Source organism: Mobula birostris, chromosome 15 (assembly GCF_030028105.1).
Source record: "Mobula birostris isolate sMobBir1 chromosome 15, sMobBir1.hap1, whole genome shotgun sequence".
NCBI lineage: Eukaryota > Metazoa > Chordata > Chondrichthyes > Myliobatiformes > Myliobatidae > Mobula > Mobula birostris.
Genome location: NC_092384.1, coordinates 30432368 through 30455352, shown reverse-complemented (window position 1 = coordinate 30455352; position 22985 = coordinate 30432368). Strand labels below are relative to the sequence as shown.

Here is a 22985-nt window from a genome sequence, read left to right as displayed (position 1 = left end):
CCATTATTTTAACAGCAATCGTGCTCAGTATTCGTGAGTAGGGTTGAGTGAGTGAGCTGAGGCATTCGTACTGAGGGGCAGGGATAGATCCTGTGAATGGGATTAGGATTAGTAATGTGGCAAATCAGAGTGAGGACTTTAGTACTGAATTACAGACACCTCATATAAGAGAACTGCATGTGCAAATTTTACCTTCTTCCAAAGATCCCTCTCATCACTCCTCTTCCTCTTGCACCAGCTTTCCTTCGACTGTCAGATCCTCTGCTCATTCTCCCTGCCATGTTGTAATCTAAGGACTGGTCACTGAATTCCCACTGATTGGGAGAAATACCTATTGCAGAAGCCTCGAAGTCTTGACAGACCTGTGCTTTCCAATCAATGACCTCTGCTCTCTTTAACAGCGGTAAGAAATCTAAAAGTATCAAGTACTGGCTGGTGTGGAGAGGTTATCAAACAATCAGCTGGTATTGAATGACTTCATCAAATCATACATCCGGCTGCTGAAAACTTTGTTATGTATGTGTGTGTGTGTGTGTGTGTTTCTCTAAATGGACTGATCATCTGACCAGCAGTTCCTGCTGGCCTTACCCTTAAAAAGTGATTGCATGGCTGAGGTGTGGCATGTCCTGACCCGCGGTTGTCGCCACTATTTAAGCAATGGGAACTGTGCAGTCAGTGTATGCAGACTTGATGTCTGGTATTTTACAGGACTGTAACTTGTCATGGAATCAGACAGAGATACAGCAGAGACTGGACATTCAACCCACCCACCACCAAACCACCCTCTATCACTAATCCTTAGTTATTCTCATTCCTTTATTCCCCCGCCACTCATGTCAACTGCACCGAATTCTACTAATTAGCCCACCAACCCACACAGCTTTGGTATGTTGAGGAAACCGAAGAACCAATGTGATCACAGTAAGCATCAGCCGTCGGGATTGAACCAGCGTCTCTGACATTGTGAGGAAACGCTTCTACCAGCCGTGCCATTGAATAGCCCCATTCGCTTTACCAGTTGCCTTCAAGGTTAAAACTGAAGCATGTGCTCCATTGCCCCTGCAGCACTTCGAACTACCGAGTCTTTTACGCCCTGCACAGTTGCTGACTTTGAAATTGGCATGTGTATTGTTTTCCTTCTCTGAGGATATGATTTAGTGTTAGCAGGGAGCAAGTGCTGCTCTCTTAACATTTAAAACATTCCAACCCGATGTAAGGTTTTCAGGGTGGTCCCACTGACAGCCTGGATATAATTAAAGTGCAGCTTTGTGCTGTTCACCCCAGGCATAAAACCTCAGTGGGTGTCTTGACTGACCTAAAGTAATCCCAAATTTGCAATACATCACGAGGCCTGTCCAGATTTATCTTGAGTGATCTTTTTTTGTGTTGACATTGAAATCTAGTAATCATTAGTAAGAGACTACTAGTATAACAAGTCTCAAAACACCTTCACTCCACTAGATGAACTGATACAAATAAATCTTAGCTTATTAAAGTAAACTTAATAAGATTTCAGGAAGCTCATCATGCCCATATGTTAATTTTTCTCACAATAATTAAGGGAGTTATTTGTCTTCAATATTCGTACTGCAAAATATCACATGCTGAGGACAAATGAGGAAATGGGTCATGTGTAGGCCACCATCTTCCAGCGATTCATTTATTGGTTGGAATATCATAGGCTGATATTCACATATGTGCTTCTGTTAAATATGTGGGTTATGACCTAAGGGGGAATAAATGGCTGAAGTTACTTGGCAATCTAGAGCAGGGGCTTTTATTAGGTACATCAAAAATCAAACTTACAAAAATTAGCAAAAATAGCAAAAAGAAAACTGCCAATATTTACAAAAACCAAGAAAACACAGTAATAGCTCCATACCATTTTGCCTAGTGTAAAGTCTTGGCAACCCCTATCTCTCTCTCCTACTGAGGATGAAGAGCCCTGTTTCATTAGGTACCAGGACGTACCATCTTTAATTACCCAGAAAGTTAACACAATGATACAAGGATACAAATGAATTATAATATGATGCACCCCACAATGTAGTTACAATCATATTACAAAATAAACAGAACTATTTACCTTAAATACAGTATACGCATTTACACATCCTCATTACTAAAGAAATGGAATATTCCACCATGTATGGTGGGGAAGGGGCCATAAGGCCAACCCTGAGTGCATCACCTTGGTTTAGGACCCATTATGAGAATATACCGGGGAAGACATTGAAATGTGTATGCTCAGCGCAATGACAACAGAATGGCAAGCTAATGTCTGTGTATGAGTGCATATGTGAGTGATGTATAAGGACTGCGCTTACTAAGTACTTTCCATTACAATTTCATCGCATAAAAGACCACAGCTGTATGAGTGTCAAACATTTTCTTCCTTGTAGCTTGGGGTGTATCAATGAGTTCCATTTTTCTTCCACCTTCTACGTGAAGAAATCATTCTGATATTATTATATCTGTGGTGACTATTATGTGTTTATGTCTTCTTTTTCTAAACACACTCGTAAGTTGAAGCAACTCCTCAGCGCTAGTTGGAGCACAAATCCATGTATGATGTAAAAGTCTTCGATCAGGTCCCTTCTTAATTTCTCTTCACAAGATTTTAATCTCAACTTTCCATCAATCGTCAAGTTACAACTTGTCAATGATTGCAGAGTTCAAACGCAATGCTTAAAAACTGCTTGATGCCTTTCTGAACCCATCCCTGAATACTCCTAAACCTGGGCTGGTCAGATTGAGATCTTTGATAGCTGAAATCTTTGTTTGTCATGGCACTGGGCTCCGGAATTCTCCTTCTTCTTCATTACACCTCTTCACATCTCCAACTGCGTCTGCAGAATCATCATTGATCTCTGGTCACCACTGTCAATCATCTCCCAACTTTTACTAGGTGCTTGCTCTTCATGCAGTGCAGACATACATACATATGTCAAATACTTACATATGAGGGGTGATTGATAAGTTCGTGGCCTAAGGTAGACGGAGTCAATTTTAGAAAAACTAGCACATTTATTTTTCAACATAGTCCCCTCCTACATTTATACACTTAGTCCAGTAGTCATGGAGCATACAGATCTTGGACTTCCAGAAAGTGTCCACAGATGGGTAATTGACAAGTTTGTGGCCTAAGGTAGAAGGAGATGAGTTATACAGCTCTCGTTACATGCACATGCAGGTCAACTCTCTGCGTGATTATGCAGAAAGTTTGAAGTTAATAACTCATCTCCTTCTACCTTAGGCCACGAAGTTATAAATCATCCCTGATGTATTATTAACTGATGAGTTATTAACTTCAAACTTTTTACATAATCACTCAAGGAGTTGAACTGCATGTGCATGTAAAGAGAGCTGTATAACCCATCTCCTTCTACCTTAGGCCATGAACTTATCAGTCACCCCTCATATGTATACATACATACATACACTGTATACAGTATAGTTACTGATTTCTGGACAAACAACAACACCAAAATCTTCTCAATGTCACCAATGGGTCATCTTCTGAAGTGCATGAGCACATGATTCTTTCAATAGCATTTGTTCAAAGAACCTTCAAATAACTGTAACACTCTGTAAGGTTTCACTGCTAATGTAGTGGTTTCTCTGTAATGTTTCACTGCTAAGGTAATGGTTTCTCTGTAGCAGCAGTGTTTGGATTATGACTAGAGATAACAGGGGTTTGGAATGAGCGCTATCCAATGAGAGGCATGTTATTTCTTTCTTGTGTGTCTGAGAGAAGGGTTTTGCGGTATTTTGTCAGCGAGGGATGAAAGGAGAAGACACAAGTAGACCGCCGGACAGAGTGGACTTGGAGTGAGGGTCCAGGAGTCGACGCCGCTTGAAGGAGGTCGATGGGGAACGAATGGCCGGACAACCGTGAGCTCCAATGTGCACATTAGACTGTTTCAATAAAGTGGGTCCTTATTCCTTTTGTTTTCTTTAGTAACCCTATAGTCAGATTAAGAACTATAAAGCTAAATAGTTTAATTGCATATGGTGTACTGTCTGATATTTTGTGGTATGGATTTGTAACAGGGCAATACATCATGCAGCATCCACACAAACAAGATTTCTCATTTGGCTGGGCCAGAGACTGTCTTCTCCTAGACTAACGCATGCGGGCCAAATCTGAGAGTTACATAAATATGAACTATTTAATTCCATGGGGAACAAAGTCAGCTTACTGAGGTTTCACTGATATTTTATGCTTAAAAAATCTCTTCCGTGCTGTCTTCAGTTACACTTACATATATCATTGAATATGAACAATGATCATTTTTAAGGCCCTTTGTGAGCCGTCCAATTGGTGGAGGTTTTATCACACAGAGCTGGTAAGAGCAACTAGTTCTTCTGTCTCTTGGAGTGAGGAAGGGGTGGGTTTCTTGCCCAGCAAAAGTCATTGTCAGTGTCCTTCTCAACCACTTCCTCCCAATGCCCAGATCGTGACTTCCCAAATCGCAGTGCGAATTTGATCCCACACTCTGGAAAACCTGGACTCTCCCATAGTTCAAGAGCCACCTCTTAGTGAAGGCAGATATCAATGATGAAATTCACTGCTGCCCATCATAGTCTTTGGCCAATTGAGAAAAAGGATATTTGAAGATCAAGCTTGCTGAACTGGTGGAGAACTCACAATCCACCAGCAAGCAGTGATCTTTGCCCCTCTTTTGTGCCCTGGATTACCTACAGCAAATACATCTAGCAACTTAGATAATACTACCAACCCTATCTGCATAAAATCCTCCAACTTCACTGAAAGGACAGGCAAGTCCTCTCCCAAGCGAACATTTTCACAATGCAGCTCTTGCTCCACTCAGCCAGCTATGTAAGGCAGGACCTATTGTTTACATGCCTCACACCAAGTTCCTAAAACAGACTTTCTCTTCTAATGGCTGGGAAGTGATTACTAGGCAGACAGAGAAAAACATTTGATGATATGCTTAGATTCGCCTTAAAGAAATGCAACATTCCTCATTGGTTTTGGGGAATTTCTGGTCCACAACTGTTCACAATGGAGAAGGAGCACTGGGATGATATTCAGAATATCTAGAGTGTATATCAGGAGCACACAAAAGCCCAGGGTAAATAACAGATACGATGCCTCAGCTGATTATCCAGCCACCTATCCCTGTCAACCATTACATGCCTCATCCATGGACAACTCCACATTGGCCTCAATAGCAACCTCAGAATCCTCAAAACCAAAGTGAAAGTTGGTGTTGGACATTTGAGAGGGGACTAAACAGCTTGGACCAAGGGTATAGAAAACTGACGTATGATCTCTTGAAAATATACAATATTCTTACTTGGATTTATAGTGGCTGAAGTATATCTTTCAGGGGTCTCCAAGTAAGCAGTTGTCTATTCAAGACTAATGAGGACAAATGTCCTTACTCAGTGAACAGTGGATCTTTGAAATTCTCCATTCAGGAAAGCAGGAAGGCTCAGTCTCCGAGTATGTTCTGTTCACAAACCAATAATTTTTTGGATATTAATGGAATTGAGGGTAGGGTTCAATGAGGGAAAGCAGCACTTGAATAAATGAAGATCCATGATCTTATGGAAATGATGGAGGAGAGGGCAAATGGTCTACTCCTGTGCCCACCTCTTATGTTCTTTTTATTAGGCTTTTGAACATCTACTCCCTTTAAATCACCACACCCATGCTTAGTATGAGCACCCCATCCTTAAAACTTTATAAATCTCACAGCAAGAGACCTCCCCAAACCACAACATCCTCTACAGTGCCTCAGCCACAACACTCTCTAATGCTTACACTCAGAATAGGTCTGCCAAGCCAGAAACCTCTTTAACCACCCACCCACCCTCAGCAAGGTCCACTTCACCAAGCATGGACACATATCCTTAATTTTATTGCGCTTCTTCTTCCAGGGGATAGAGAAAGTACACTTCAGGTCCACACTTACCACAGCCTTCCTGCAAAGAATTTACAATCTTTTTAATCTCTGCAAAGAAAAAAATGTCTTTCACTGGCCCAATAACTCAGGTCCATACTTACCTTGTTCATGTGTTGACTTTTATGTGCTCCACAGTCAAGGGTATAACTACTGGACATCAAAGAAAAAATGATCCTGTTAAACATTGCCAGTAGCAATGACCTTTGCCCAGCATGAGAAAAGGTAGTCTGCTCCATAATATCTATTTCAGACTACCATGGATTAACTTCCTGATAGCTAAATGCAGTTAATCATACTGGTGTTTGATTGAATCATTGACCCTGGAATATCTTTTGACTTACACTTTGTTAAATGCTACACTTGCACCAGAACAGGCATCTGCATTTAAAGCAGGTGTAGATTAACATTTGTCTGTGTGATAATATTGTGTCTGCTGTTGGCATGCTCCAAATTTAAGAGAAGATTTTAATCCCTATTCAATGTAAGAGTGAGTACCCTGACTTTAGGGAGATCATACAGTGTCAACCTATACTTCAGGAATAATTTACCTCACTGTTTAGTCTCCATAGCGAGATCCTGTTGTCAATAGTCACTATTTGAGCTGTAGGTCCTCCCTCCCAATCAAGGGGGAAATACTTGGAGCTTACAAAATAGTAGCTAACGCAGTTTAACACACACACAAATACTGGAGGAACTCAAAAGGTCAGGCAGTATCTATGGAGAGGAATGAAGAGCTGATGTTTGGGGTCAAGACCTCTCATCAGGATTGTACAGGCAGGCAGAAGAAGTCAGAATAAGAATGTAGGTACAAGCTAAAAGATGATAGGTGAAGCCAGGTGAAGGGGAAGGTAGGTGGGTAAGTATGCAGATGAAGTTAGAAGCTTGAATGTTGCTCCTCCAATCAGATAGTGGCCCCACCATGTCAGTATAGCTAACTCAGTTTATTTTATTTTTAATAATACACTTTTAATTTAAGTGAATGATTCTTGGCATAGACTTAAAGACATAGAAACACAGCACAATACAGGCCCTACGGCCCACAGAGTTTGCCGAATATGTCCCTACCTTAGAAATTACTAGGCTTACCCATAGCCCTCTACTTTTCTAAGCTCCATGCACCGATCTAAAAGTCTCTTAAAAGACCCTATCATTTCCGCCTCCACCACTGTTGCCGGCAGCCCATTCCACGCACTCACCACACTCTGAGTAAAAAACTTACTCTTGACACCTCCTCTGTATCTACTCCCCAGCACCTTAAACCTGTGTCCTCTTCTGGCAATCATTTCAGCCCTGGGAAAAAGCCTCTGACTATCCACACGATCAATGCCTCTCATCATCCTATACACCTCTATCAGGTCACCTCTCATCCTCCATCGCTCCAAGGAGAAAAGGCCAAGTTCACTCAACCTATTCTCATAAGGCATGCTCCCCAATCCAGGCAACATCCTCGTAAATCTTTTCTGCACCCTTTCTATGGCTTCCACATCCTTCCTGTAGTGAGGCGACCAGAACTGAGCACAGTACTCCAAGTGTGATCTGACCAGGGTCCTATATAGCTGCAACATTACCTCTCGGCTCCTAAATTCAATTCTACGATTGATGAAGGCCAATACATCGTACACCTTCTTAACCACAGAGTCAACCTGCGCAGCTGCTTTGAGTGTCCTATGGACTCAGACCCCAAGATCGCTCTGATCCTCCACACTGCCAAGAGTCTTACCAGTAATACTATATTCTGCCATTATATCTGACCTACCAAAATGAACCACTTCACACTTAAACACGAGGAAATCTGCAGATGCTAGAATTTCAAGTAACATACATAAAAGTTGCTGGTGAACGCAGCAGGCCAGGCAGCATCTATTGGAAGAGGTACAGTTGACTTCACACTTAACTGGGTTGAACTCCATCTGCCACTTCTCAGCCCAGTTTTGCTTTCTATCAATGTCCCACTGTAACTTCTGACAGTCCTCTACACTATCCACAACACCCTCAACCTTGGTGTCATCAGCAAACTTACTAACCCTTCCCTCCACTTCTCATCCAGGTCATTTATAAAAATCACGAAGGGTCCCAGAACAGATCCCTGAGTCACTTCACTGGTGACTGACCTCCATGCAGAATATGGCCCATCTACAACCACTCTTTGCCTTCTGTGGGCAAGTCAGTTCTGGATCCACAAAGCAATGTCCCCTTGGACCCCATGCCTCCTTACTTTCTCAGTAAGCTTTGCATGGGATACCTTATCAAACGCCTTGCTGAAATCCATATATACTACATCTGCCTTCATCAATGTGTTTAGTCACATCCTCAAAAAATTCAATCAGGCTCATAAGGCATGACCTGCCCTTGACAAAGCCATGCTGACTACTCCTAATTATACTATACCTCTCGAAATATTCATAAATCCTGCCTCTCAGGATCTTCTCCATCAACTTACCAACCACTGAGGTAAGACTCACTGGCCTATAATTTCCTGGGCTATCTCTACTCCCTTTCTTGAATAAAGGAACAACATCTGCAACCCTCCAATCCTCTGGAACCTCTCCAGTTGCCATTGATGATGCAAAGATTATTGCCAGAGACTCAGCAATCTCCTCCCTCGCCTCCCATAGTAGCCTGGGGTACATCTCATCCAGACTTAAAACTCACAGAGGGTTTCTAAATTATAAAATATTTCCAAATTACAGATTATTTCTAAATTATGAGGATTCCCAAACACAGGTACACACTTCTTACAAACTAAAAAGACATACCAAGTCACTGATGAATGAATTGTCCATTACAGAAATCGAAGGCTGAGGAATGAATTCTCAATCTTCTTTCTGTCACCATCTAATTCCTAGCAAACCTCTTCTTCTAGTTATGTTTAATGGTGGTTGGTAGACCAACGTAAGGTGCATTACTGTTACCTACTGAGCATCTTTCAAGTGGGCCAAATGCTTTTCTTCCAGTAAGTCTTCCACCACCGCCCTTTTGAAATTGTGTCACTACAACCCCAATTAGTACTATGAGCATCAAAATCCTCTGACCATTAGCGAACAAACTTATGGCATTTAATTGTAAGATTGTAAAAAGGAAAGGAGAGGAAGAGGAGAAGGGGAAAGATGAGGAGCCACTCCACTCCACTCTGTTTCTCTCATCATCATTGATATTGATCAGGCCAGGTAAGTGCAATGTGTACCCCATTGTTTCTCCCGAATCATGGGGCAATGAGAACATTAATGTTCTCTTGGTTATGACAAGAGGATGAACAAGGAATATTGCATGGAAATTTAACTTAGTCAAAAACAACTCCTTGATGCTCGAAAGGGTCATGCTGTTGTGATAAAAAGCTGAGGTTAGCAATAACCCCTTCTGTCCTGGAAAGTGGATATCCACCACACCTGCATAATTGCAAAAGGATTGGAGTACTGCTAGTTGGCCCACAACTGAAGAATCATCTAGAAAGGAGCATAGGACATTAACTGTCCGCACACTTGAAAAAAAACAAGTGCAGATAGTCTGTGCCGAAGTCACTGTTGATAAGATCTGAGGGGAAATTCGATGTGAAGGAAACAGCAAATCAACTTGAGTTAACTCAGGATGCAATAAATTTTATGTGGAAACAAGCAGCAGATAAGATAATGGAACTACCAAATCTATTAAGAAATTCAAATGGTACTCAAGATGTGACTCAGTTATAATGGAATGCAAAAGGAGAACTGAGAAATGTTAAAAATGATCTCAGGCAGTTAAAGAAAATTGTCAGCAAGAGCTGCAGTGTTGATATGACAATATGATGATTTACAAGGATAGCAAAGAAGCAATGTCTGTAGTGCTGAGCTGGTGACAGGGAGCAAGGAAATAAAACAAGAGGTCATGGAATTGAGAAGTGAAAATGCTAAACTGCAAAAACAAGTCATGAAAGGGCTGTACGAGGAAACAATAAGCCATTTAAGTAGGGAATTAGACCATACTGAATGTTATGGGTTATGGACACATACTATGATAGAAAATACTGATAAGTGCTGTCACTAAAGGATTATATGGTTGGATAAGTGAGAGACAGGGATGAGATTATGAAGTTAATGCCATTTTTGATCAGTTTGAGGAGATCTGGATTTGAACGTATTAAAAAAAAGCTTTAAATTTGAAACCCATTTTTAAACTGCTGATATAAGGTTCTATGATGAAACAAACGAGGCAATAAAATGTGTGAATGAAACCAAGGTCTTTGAGAATCGCAGACTGTGTGTTGGAGTATTTACCAAAACAATACATCCTTTTCTAAAAGATCTGTCTTGAAGAAGCATCTCTGTCTTCTTTTAAGTATCACTTGTCTACAAAGCTGCAGGAAGCAAAGAACTGCAGATATTGAATATTGGAAATTAAAACAGAAAGTGTTAGATATCTTCTTCTTAGTCACTTCTTTAGGATCAAGGATATACTTTTAACTGCTCTACGCATTCTGAGATGGCTGATGATAGCAATGTAAGGACCACATACTCTTCCACAGATGGGGCAGGAGGTGCTTGATGGGATGAGCATGTGGGTAGTCCATAAGACTGGGTGCACCTTCTGCAGCTCACACATGACCTCAACCCTCTCAACACCTTCCTCACTTTAGGCAGTCATGGGTCAGAGATTTACAGCAATCAATAGGGATGTTGCATTTCTGCAAGGTAACTTTGAATCACTCTCTCTCTCTGTCTGTCTACCTGACACTCCCTTCCATAACACAGCCCAGAGCAGAGGGTGTATTTCAAGCCTCTGGTGTCAGAATCAGAATCGGTTTTCATATCAGCAGCATATCTCAGAAAATTTGTTGACTTTGCAGCAGCAGTATGTGTTGTTTTGTGGCAGTAGTATGTTGCAATACATAATAATAAAATAACTAACAATTACAATAAAAAGTATATATATATATACATGTACACTGATGGCAGAGGGGAAGAAGCTGTTCTGAAACGTTGAGTGTGTGTCTTCAGGTTCCTGTTCCTCCTCCTTGATGGTGGCAATGAGAAGAGGGCATGTCCTGGGTGATGGGGGTCTGCAGCTTTTTCCGATCCTGTGCAGAGGCCCCTCAATATCAGTGATACAGCCAGTTAGAATGCTCTCCACGGTACATCTGTAGAAATTTGTGAGGGACATTGATGACATACCAACTCTCCTCCTCAAACTTGTAACGAAATACAGACACTGTCATGCCTTTTTTGTAATTGCATCAATATGTTAGGCCCAGGACAGATCTTCAGAGATGTTAGCACCTAGGAATTTAAAACTTCTCACCCTTCCTACTGCTGATCCCTCGAAGAGGACTGCTGTGTGTTTCCATGACTTCCCCTTCTTGAAGTTCACAACCTTGGCCTTACTGATGTTGACTGCAAGATTGCTGCTGCGACACCTTACAATCAGCCAATTTATCTCTCTCTGATAAGCTTCCTCATCCCCATCTGAAATTCTGCCAACAATAGCTCTGTTATCAAGCCATGATCAACCTCTCAAGGTGCTCCATCACAGTAGATCTGAGTGCAGCTGGCCAATATTCATTGAGGCAGCTCACCTTGTTCTTACTGGGTCCTGGTATGATTGTCACCCTTTTGGATCAGGAGGGAACTCAGACTGCAGCAGTGAGAGGTGTCTTTGAACACTCCTGCTAGTTGGTTGGTACAGGTTTCAGTTCCCTACTAGATACACCATCAGGGCCAGATGATTTGCAACGGTCCACCCTCTTGAAAGATGTTCTGGTGTCAGCCTTCGAGACAGAGATCACAGGGTCACCAGAGGTTGCAGAGTTTCACACAGTGAAACCCTGCATTGAGCTCATCTGGGAATGAAGCATCACAGCCATTGATGGGGTTAGACAATAGACAATAGGTACAGGAGTAGGCCATTTGGCCCTACGAGCCAGCACCGCCATTCACTGTGATCATGGCTGATCATCCACAATCAGTATCCAGTTAGGTTTCACCTTGTAGAGGGTAATGGCCTGCAAACCCTGCAAGAGCTGATGTGCATAAAATTCCGTCTTTAACTTCAATCGGAATCAAGAATGCAAAAGACATAGCTTACACAGCTGAGTGTAACTAGGACCTCAATACTAGGCATATTGGCCTTGGAAAGAGCATTGATGATGGTTCACTTACCTTTCCTGTGAACTCAGAGGATTTTGTGGATTCAACATTTTTAGTCTTTTTCTATTGCCTTGAGGTAACTGCTGAAGGTAGTTCAGGACTCAGAAGTATGTGGAAGATCAGGGATCTACTACTGGAGCATGAATTTCAGGCTAGGCCTGACATCTTGACCTTAAATATCATTTCTCTCAACAAAAGGCAGTGCTGGGCCACTAAAGGTGGCTGGTGAGCTTTGTCATCAATATCTGCCTTTGCAGAAAATGTTACGCAGTCCATGTTTTCCATGATCTTGTCATAAACCTTGATTGGTGCAGTGGCAGCAGGCTGGTGGAGAACCTTTGCCTTGCATATGTGGAGTGTAAGGCCATCATTTCAAATGCCTCTATGAAAATGTCAACAACAGCTTGGAACTCTGAAACTTGGGCAAAGCCTTGGTTCTGGGGTGTAATTACAATTGGTTTTTCACTTGCTTCACACTCACTGGGTGTTTGCTGGTTAAAAGGAGCAATATTCTGGTTAGAATGAGAAAGTGCTGGGGCTTTATATCAACCAATACTGTCCGGTATGGTGCAGCAGTCTCACAATATACAAAAATTACAACAAACTAACATGTCAAAAGACAAGATTGGCTGGACTACCAACACTTCAGAACATGTATGTGTGCAGGACAAAGAAATTGTCATGGAAACTACTGTGGGCACTGCCCACCCAGCAAACTGCTTTTTCCAAAATCTCCCTTCTGGAAAGTGCTGCAGGGCTATTAAAGAAAAACTTCACACTTCTTAAAGATTTCTTCCCCCTGCCCCCTTACCTCCCTCTATCTATTAACTCAGTCACTACACTGTATTGTAAGCACTTTAGATGTCCTTTTATAATGCTATTTACATCATAAAAACATGCTGTTTTATGCATATATGCACATTTTATTCCATATTAATACTTCATCAACTTTATTTTTCTATAATTCTTTATTCTTTGTAATATTTGAATGTTGTTCTTTTTTGTTCCATGACTGTACATTGTATATGACTGTGCATAAATTTATACAAAACAATTCTGTATACAATCTTAGTGTTTGGGCAATGTCCTCCCAGATTTCCGCTTCCTTATTGCTTGTACATATCGACTGAGTTGCAACATAAAGATTTTTACTCCCTCACATTGTGAGATGGATGTAAGAAATAAAATTCTAATTCTAATTCTAATGTATTACTAACACACCACGACCAAGTCCTGATAATGTAAATATATATGATGCTCCTTGATTGTTTATTTGACACCAGGTTTAACCAAAATTGGTTCTATTGTAGACCTATTGGTTTGTGTTATGGTTTGAATGTTATGGAGAGCCAAAGTAAGATGGAGCCAAAAGTTTTAGGTGAGGTGGAGTAAGTCTGTTGGTGCTGCTCCATGATTTTTTCTTGGAATTGTTAGGAAGTGAAGATCTTGTCCCTGGATTCCACACTGGGACTCAGGAAGCAGCTCTTTGGCCACAAGAAATACTCAATAAAGCCCTTTTTCTGAAATTGAAATTATGCTGAATTCTAACTTTCTCAGTTCTGATGAAGTTAAACCTGTTTCACTTTCCACCTGAAAAAAACAGTGAATACTTTGTGACCCCACAACTGTGAATTGGAACTTAAAATTCTGCTCTTGGGTTCCTAACTAGTTATAGAGATCAATGTTTCAATGGTTCAATGATTCAATTTAATATCAAAGAATGTATACAGTATACAACCTTAAATTCTTACTCTTCACAGACATCCACGAAACAGAGAAGGAAAAACCAAAGAATGAATGACAGAAAAAAACATTAGAACTGCAAAGCCCCTCGTCCCTCCACACACATGCAGCAGCAAAGGCTTCACTTCCCCCCACTTGCCCCAGCAAATGCATCAGGCCCCCGTCCCACTCACCACACAAGCAACAGCAAGCCCGCAGAGACCATAATCTTCAGTCCATCAAAAACCACTGTCCATTCCAGCACTTCGATGTCTCAAACAGGCTCTCTCCCATTAATGAGGGAGAGAGAGATATCACTCCTGCCACTGAGAGAAGGGAGGCCAACAGCTTGCTGTTTCAACATTACAATCTGCAGCATTGCTTACTTGAGTCCCCTTGACTTGAGAGCCAGCAGACTCTCCCTCAATATCGAGAGAGAGAGAGAAAGATCACTCAAGTGCAGAGGTCTCTGACAGCTGCACCCACTGTTTCGATGTTTTGATCTCCTGAGACATTTCAGTCGGTGAGGAATCGGGTCTTCCACAGGGCGGCACCCCAAAGGCACACGTCTTCCAAGCCGCTCCTGGAGATCCTGAAACATAGGCTGCTCAGTGGGTTCCAAGAGCGAGAACCCACCACTCGTTAAGAACATAGTTTCAAAGGTTTCAAAGGTACTTTTAATGGCAGAGAAATGTATACAACATACATCCTGAAATGCTTTTTCTTTGCAACCATCCACAAAAACAGAGGAGTGCCCCCAAAGAATGTACAACAGCTAAATGTTAGAACCCCAAAGCTCCCCCCAGCTCCCCTCCCTCCCATGCGTAAGCAGCAGCAAGCAACAATCCCCCCTCCCCCCACCAGCAAAAAAAAACCATCAGCACCCACCATCGAGCACTCAAGTGTGAGCAAGGCAACAGAAAGGGCACAGACTTGCAGTACTCCAAAGGCTATATTGTTCACCCGGCATTCGACATACCACAGGCTATCTCTCTCCCTAATAAGGGAGGAAGAGATGTCTCCATTTCATAGCAAGAGGGGAGACATAACAAGCAACTCGCTGGTTTACAATGTTGAAAGTCTGTTGCGTCGCTTTTTCTGAGCTCTGTACCCAAAGATCTTGGGTCTCTGGGCACACAGCCTTAGATCTTCCATCTCCCATGACACACCAGACTTCTGCTCAGACACCAACTTCCGATAACGCCCCCCCCCCCATCTCCAGAGCCACGAAAACTCGGTCCTCTGAAGGCGAGCGGATCTCCTAGGCCAAGGCCTTGGTGTGCCGAATAACAGCCAGTTGTGAAACCCCGAGAGCGGGTCCCATTCCCATAAAGTGCCGTAGTCAATGTGTAACTCCAGGTCAGGGTCTTCAGAAGAACCCTGAAAGGGAAAAATAGAGATATTAAAGATAGAAATAGAGCTGTTTCCGAAGATGCAAACAAAGGCGTTGTCATTAGGCGCCATTAACCCTCCTAAGCTCCGCCTGCCAGCATGTGGAGCTGCAGATCATGGACCCCGACAGGACCCCAGCCACCTTGAAAAGGAAAAAAGAGACATGAGAACAGGCAATTTAAACTGATTCATGGATGAACTAGAGGAAGTCTCCCAGGTTTGCAAAAACCCCTTGCACCATCAATGTTGCAGAAAAACAAATATTGCAAAAAGTTTGCATTTTTGTACACTTCAAGAAATTTGAATTACCTTTTCAGTGTTGTGAATCTTATTCTGATTTGAGATTAATTGTGAAGCAGAGAAATGGACTGTTTTCAGAAATAAGAGCTGGCCTTGAAAGTTCAGTTCATAAATTACAATTGTCAATGTTTGTGGTGTTAGTTCTAAAGAGCTTTTCAAAGTGTAAATGAGTTACTGCTGGAAATTGTTTTTGTTTCATTTAGTTTAAATTAAAATAAGTGGTTCTGTTAGGTATAATTTGAATGTTTACAAAATCACTGTTCAATTCCATTATTGCAAGTCTGAGACCTGGTATTTCTGGTTGGTTCTTCCCAAGCCTACAGCCTCTGGGTTACTGCAAGTAAGAACAGATCAGGTTAAATTGAACAAATCATTAATTCAATGCCATAGATTAAGAAGAATGAGATGCAGATCTGTTCCCTTTCAGGAATAATTTGTACTCCTTTAACAAGTTGTTTGAAGGTCTCAGAATCCACAAGTTGTATGAAGGTCAATTTTCACCAATAACCTTCAGTGTAAGAATGTTGGAAGTTTTATGCTCATATGATAATTAATTTCTTCCAGTTATATTCAGCATGCTTATAGTTATTTGGTACAATCTATCCTAAAGGCGTCTGAAGAAAGAAAGTGAGATTATGTACTTTGATAGGTTGTGTTTGCACACACGCAGAACCTCAGATTCTCTCTTATAATAAAAACAGTAAGTGCAGGAGACATTCTGCAGGCCAAGTAGCATTTTGGAAAGTGAAACAGAGTTACACTTTCAACTTAATATTTTCTCTTTCATCTGTTGTATTTCACTTGACAAACAATTAAATTGAATTAAAATCAGAAGAAATTCTCATGACAAGTAATTCTAGTCATATCATAAAATTATGTTAAAGTTTCTAGATCTGGACATGAGATTATTGCATACTTCGAAATATTGCGGAATATTGGTAGCTTGAGTTGGCTATTTGGAAGGCTGGTTGATCACCGAGCTTGGCAAAATGTTTGCAGAGGATTCGGCTCCAGTCAAGAAGTCATTATCAGTGCGCAGTTGATGGTGTTGTCGCCTCAGAATGCTGGCTTATATACTCCTCCGGAGTCCGAATGGATATTGATTAGAAATTGTGATCTGGTTGGTTGGTTCAAAACACAGTGAACAGTTTAGCAGTAGAAGATTCTGATTGGCTAGCTTTGAAGGAGATCTGTTGGAAGTGTTTGCTTTGCTGTCCAGATCCTGAGATTACTGGCAATTCTTTGATTGTTGACATTGTTGTTTCTCTTTTCTCCATAAAAGTTCATACAGTATACCGGATCTGCGTCAACGTGCTTGCTGATGGATCCTTCTGTAGAGAGCCATGCCTTAAGAAATTCTCATTCTTTTCTTGTCCTTGTTTGAGTCAAGCCTCTGGTTGTCATCCCACTGAACTGGTGTCCTTCTTGGTCTTCATGAACTGATACCATCTACAGTGGGTCTTGCCTTTTGCTTGCTAGCTGATGCTCATGTAGCTTGGTCGATAGTTTTCTTCCTACTTGACCAACGTATTACTTGTCACAGTCACTAGACTGGATTTTGTATATAACATTTGTTTTATCAGTCACATTTTGCTGTGCTTTGAGTTTTGGTAGGTTCCTCCTCAAAGCTGCAGTTAGTTTGCAAGTAACTGTGATGTTGTGTCGTTGAATCAGTCTTGCTGTCATTTCTGAGCTGTTCTTCCTGTACGGCAATATAATTCGTTTATTCACCGTTCATGTATCACATACTAAAACCCAGTACAAATAAACTCTGTGCTGCAGTGGGAGTTTCAATGTTTAAAAATAATATACACGACATTTTGAAAGATGTAAATATCTTGGAAAATGATAAAATGAATCTCGTAAAGGGACAATGATTTAATGTAATTCCAATATGATTCTGAGAGTGGTTTATGCTTCACTGGCCTCCAGTTTACCCTGTAGAAAATTGCCCAGACATGCCCGATCCACAGAAAGCAGGGCAATTCCAGTCCAGCTAATTATTGTCCAATCAGTCTACTCTTGATCATCAGCAATATGAGGGAAAGTGTTGTTGACAATGCTGTTGACTGATGTCAGCTCTCCAATATGGGTCTACGTTAGAAAGAAATTCCTGGAAGCTCCTGAGCCATAACTACTCAAAACACAGAAGGAGCATTCAGTACAGGGTTGAGAGCCTCAAGAACATGCCACTGGAGTGCACATATACCAGGTGAAAACTGTGAAACAAAGTATCACTTCAAAAACAATAAGAAGTTGGAGCTGGATGAACTCTGGATCACTTGGGAGGCTGTGGGCGTGATAATCACAACTTGCTACACCCAAGACACAGGACACAGGACACAGGATGGCAGCCAGGAAGGGGAAAGGAGTTAGAACCCACTGCAGAGTATCCCAGTCCATTCCCATCAACAGCAGATATACCACTTTGGATACTGATGCGGGGCGGGGGGGGGGTTAGGAATAAACTAGTAGAGGAACATCACAGCAATCAGATATCTAGCACTGAGTCTGGCTCTGTGGTTCAGAAGGGAAGGAGGAGAAGAAGCGAACTGTGGTGATAGGAGATTGGTTATTATGAAAAATGATAGGTTTGATCCTCAGGTTGAGATTCTACCAAGTGTGGATTGGGGCAGACTGTTTGCTGGCAAAGGTGTACTTGGGAAGTGGAAGGCCTTCAAAAGTGAAACTTTGAGATTATGTGCCTGTCAGAATAAAAAGCAAGGACAACAGGTTTAGGAAACCTCAGGAGAGGCCCTGGTTAAGAAAAAAAGGAAGGTGTATAGTAGGGGTTTAGGCAGGTAGGAACATATGAGGTACTTGTGGAGTACAAGAAATCCAAGAGAACACAAGAAAGAAATCAGGAGGGCTAAAAGAAGGCATAAGCTTGCTCTAGCAGATAAGGACAAGGAGAATCCTAAGGTTTTCCACAGATATATTAGAGCAAAAGGATTGCAAGGGACAAAATTGGTCCTTTGGAAGATCAGAATTTTAATCTACAGTATGTGTGGTGTCAAAAGAGATTACAGAGGAGGAGGTGTTTGCTCTCTTCAGGCAAATCAGGGTGGGCAAATCCCTAGGGCCTGACAAGGTGTTCCCTCAGACCCTGAGTGACAGGTGAGGTACTGGAGGATTGGAGGATAGCTAATGTTGTTCTGCTGTTTAAGAAAGGCTGATTAAGAAAATTCATCATGGCTTTGTGCATGACAGATCGTGTCTAAACAATCTTGTGGAGTTTTTGAGGAAATTACAATGAAAGTTGATGAAGGCAAAGCAGTGGATCTTTGTCTACATGGACTTCAGCAAGGCATATGACAAGGTCCTGCATGGGAGGTTGGTCAAGAAGGTCAGTCACTTGGCGTTCGAAATGAGGTAGTAAATAGGATTGGACATTAGCTTTCCAGGAGAAGCTAGAGAGTAGTCTTAGGTTGTTGCCTCTCTGACTGGAGGCCTGTGACTAGTGGAGGACCACAGGGACTGGTGCAGGGTTCATTGTTGTTTGTCATCAACATCAATAATCTGGATGATAATGTGGTTAACTGGATCAGGAAATTTGCGAATGACCCCAAGATTAGGGATGTAGTGGACAGCAAGGAAGACTATCAAAGCTTACGGTGGGATCTAGACCATCTGGAAAAATAGCAGATATAATTTAATGCAGACAAGTGTGATGAGTTGAACTTTGGGAGGACCAGCCAAGGTACATTGGGTTGGTTCATCTGGAGAATGTCATGGTGAGTACAGGTTAATGGGGCTAGCAGTTTAAATGGTTTGGCATGGATTAGATGAACAGAAGGGCCTGTTCCTGTGCTGAACTTTTCTATGACTATGACTAACAGATTCAAGATTAAAGCTTATTTGTCACATGTACATCTTACACAGTGAGCGGAAGGGCACTGAGGTGTGCTGCAGAACAGAGGGATCTACGAGTACAGGTCCATAATTCATTGAAAGTGGCATCACAGGTAAATAGGGTCATAAAGAAAGTTTTTGACAATTTGGCCTTCATAACTCAAAGTTTTGAGTACAGGAGATGGGATGTGATGTGGAAGTTGTATAAAACATTGGTGAAGGTTAATTTGGAGTATTGTGTGTAGTTTTGGACACCTACCTACAGGAAACTGTTTGTATGTTGGAAAAGAAAAAAACCAGAGTGTGGGAGAGGATCAGAGAAACAGTTGTTAAAGGGGAATGAGCAACTAAGTGTCAGAAGAGTGAGTTACTGAATCACTCTGCTCAGCACTCCCAGCTCTCCTTGGTTTGACCCAGACTCCTGACCGCTGCAGCTTGGCATAGTAGGGGGAAGCTGAAGAGAGAACGCCAGCTGAAATTACCTGTTCACACTCGACAGATGATGCTCACAGCCCCGCTACAGCTGGCAAGTCCATTCCCATCCATCCCACCAATCTCCCAAACTCAGCATCGATAAGCTGGACATTTATAACCTGGAGGGGACCTGTAAGTGGGCATCAAGAGAAGGTGCTTCAGTGGTTGGAGTTACAGCTCAGACAAACATTCTGGCTGTCAGAAGTCAGTTATTCCAGTTCCAAGATATCACTGCAGGAGTTTCTCAGGAAAGTTCAAAGTTCAAAGTAAAGCGTCCTTAGCCTAACCATTTCCAGCTGCTTTATCGGTGACCTCCCTTCCTTCTTTCCAACAAGTCAGCTGAGGATGTTTCCTGATAATGACACAATGTTCAATTCCCTTTACAACTCATCAGCAAGTGAAGAGGACCATGCTTGCACAGCTACAAGAGCGAGCTAGAATCTGGGTATCCTGTGATGAGTGATTCATTTTTTGATACCACAAAGCCTTTCCATCTTCAGAGTGTATGTCAGGATAGAGAAAGAATAGTCTCTATTTTCCACGACAGAGCAATTCCGTTCTGGCCCTTGCTTACCTGCACCACATGTTCTCTGCAGCTGTAGCATTATATTCTACACGTTATATTTTCTTTATTACCTCGATAAACTTCTGATCTACAAAAAAAACAGGTTTTCATTATATCTATGCACGTGACAATAATAAACTAACTCCAATTCTGAGTAACACACACAAAATACTGGAGGAACTCAGCATGTCAGGCGGCATCTATTGAAAAAAATAAACAGTTGACATCTCAGGCTGAGTGTGGCACATGGCCAAGTGGTTAGGGCATTGGACTAGCAATCTGAAGGTCGTGTGTTCGAGCCTCGGCCGGGGCAGCACGTGTTTCCTTGAGCAAGGCAGTTAACCACACAATGGTCCAGTCTACCCAACTGAGAATGGGTACTGGCAAGAATGCTGGGGGTTAACCTCATGATAGACTGGCGTCCTATCTGGGCGGGGGGGTGGGGGGGGTGAGTCTCGTACTCTCAGTCGCTTCATGCCATGGAAACCGCCATAAGCACCAGCCTGATGGGCCACAAGGCTCATTACAGACTTTAATTTCAAGTTGAGAACCTTTGTCAGAACTGGAAAGGAAAGGGGAAGAACCCAGAATAAGAAGGTGGGGGAAGGGGAAGGGGACGGGGTACGAGCCAGAAGGAGATAGGCAAATTATAATTGCAATTGTGATTTCTTTGCTATTTCCGGGTTTAAATCCAGGAAATTATTTCCCAATAGCACTGGAGGAAGGCCTTCATCAGAAGGACTGCAGTAGTTCACCACCACTTTCTCAAGAGCAGTGGGAATAGACTAGAGATCCTGGTCTTAATAATGATACCCAGATTCCAAAATAATTGAATAAATATTGAAATATGTGGATGGGTGTTGGGATGAGGTGTGGTGCATGTTGGAATGTGGTGTGATGGATGATGGGATGAGGTGTGGTGCGTGTTGGAATGGGATGTTTTGCATGTTGTGATGAGGTGTTGTGCATGTTGGGATGAGGTGTTATGTATGTTGGGATGCGGTGCAGTGGGTGTTGGGATGAGGAGTGGTGGGTGTTGAGATGAGGTAAAGTGGTTGTTGGGATGAGATGAAGTGGTTGTTGGGATGAGGTGTTGTCCATGTTGGGATGCGGTGTGATGGGTGTTGGGGTATAGTGTGGTAGTCGTTGGGGTGAGGTGAAGTGGGTGTTGGGATGTGGTGTGGTGCATGTTGGGATGAGATGTTGTGCATATTGGGATGCAGTGTGGTGAGTGTTGGGATGAGGTGAAGTGGGTGTTGGGATGGAATGTGGTGCATCTTGGAATGAGGTGAAGTAGGTGTTATGATGCGGTGTGGTGCATGTAGGGATGCGGTGTGGTGCATGTTGGGATGCGGTATAGTTGATGTTGGGATGAGGAAGGGTGCTGGTTTCCCTTTCAGATTGTTATTGGTTAAGAGTCTGATTTCATGGAGTAGACTTTTAAGGGTCTACAGAAATGAGTAAGAATTCAAATAAACCAGGTATGGTCGATAGAGGTAATCTAGCTTTAAAATCCCATACCCAATCTGGCAAAATAATTTTTGCACAGCTTTGGAAGGATCTGACTATATCAGACTATAAAAGTACGCCTTGTGCTGAGTTCAGGATGTCTTTTGGGAAAGGCAACCACCCAACTCTTAATGAAAACAGGGAGAAACAAAGGATTCAGCTTATGCTAGCTAGTGCCAGTGAGACCAGAATTTGTACTGGTCTCAGCTAAAAAAAAAGATTTTTGAACTGTATGCAATAAAACAGCCAGGACTGATGACATTTTATGCCAATAAAGCAGTTAACTTCACTCCAATAAAGCAATTAACCCCTTCTGCTTCCCCCCTTTTGTGTTTTCTAGTTCATCACACAAATTTTATCTTCCAATCTGAAAATCTCAATTAAGATCAATATTCTTAAGCTTGTAGAGCTCAACATTGACTGGCAACTCCTGCAATGTCACTGGTGCCAGATTGTATCAATCTCTGCTGTTCCTTTGGATTCATCAGCTGTGTGAAGAAGGGGAGCCAGCCACATGGGCAACATGTACATTAGGTTCCTCTCCCTATTGTACTGCCCTGTAGGCAGCTGGGATACAACATCCATTGTCGATCTCAACCAATGGAGGCCTCAAGAAATTAAACTTGTACCTTAAATGTAACTAAACATTTTCACCATGGGAACTTTGAATTGGCAACTGAATGCCCTGCGATTTTGAGATGTCTGCAGTAGATTCTATTGCTCTTAACTATTTCAATGAGGCAGCAATTTAAGATTAGATGCGTTTGGTAAGTCATTCCCATTCTTAAGAACTTGCAAATTCACCTACAAACATCAAATGACTCAGCACGGTGGTGAGTTACATTTAAACTTATCTGTAGTTGGAAGATACAAAAATAACTAAAAAGAAAGCTACAGATTGAGTATCAAGAAATAAAATTTCAATTGAGAAAAAGAAACTGAATTATGACAAATCCCAACAGTCCAAGATGCTAAAATGTTGGGTCATTTCAAAATGAAAGAATGGGGAAAGGCACGAACATTACTGATACATATGTGTAAATAGCCTTCAAAATAATTGAAGACAATGTATTAATCATAACTTCAGAAATGTGAAAATCTCCATCTTTCTCCCCTTAA

At 41.9% G+C, this 22985-nt stretch overlaps 1 long non-coding RNA gene across 1 annotated transcript in view; it reads right to left on the bottom strand.

Moving 5' to 3' along the window:
* Nucleotides 1-14958: 14958 nt before the first annotated feature.
* Nucleotides 14959-22985, bottom strand: part of LOC140210526 (uncharacterized) — a 31857-nt gene continuing 23830 nt past the window's right edge. Inside the window, exons 2-3 of the long non-coding RNA XR_011889252.1 lie at nucleotides 20367-20445; nucleotides 14959-15154 (exon numbers count right to left, since the gene is read on the bottom strand). This is a non-coding gene — a long non-coding RNA (uncharacterized lncRNA). The remainder of the gene's footprint in view (nucleotides 15155-20366; nucleotides 20446-22985) is intronic.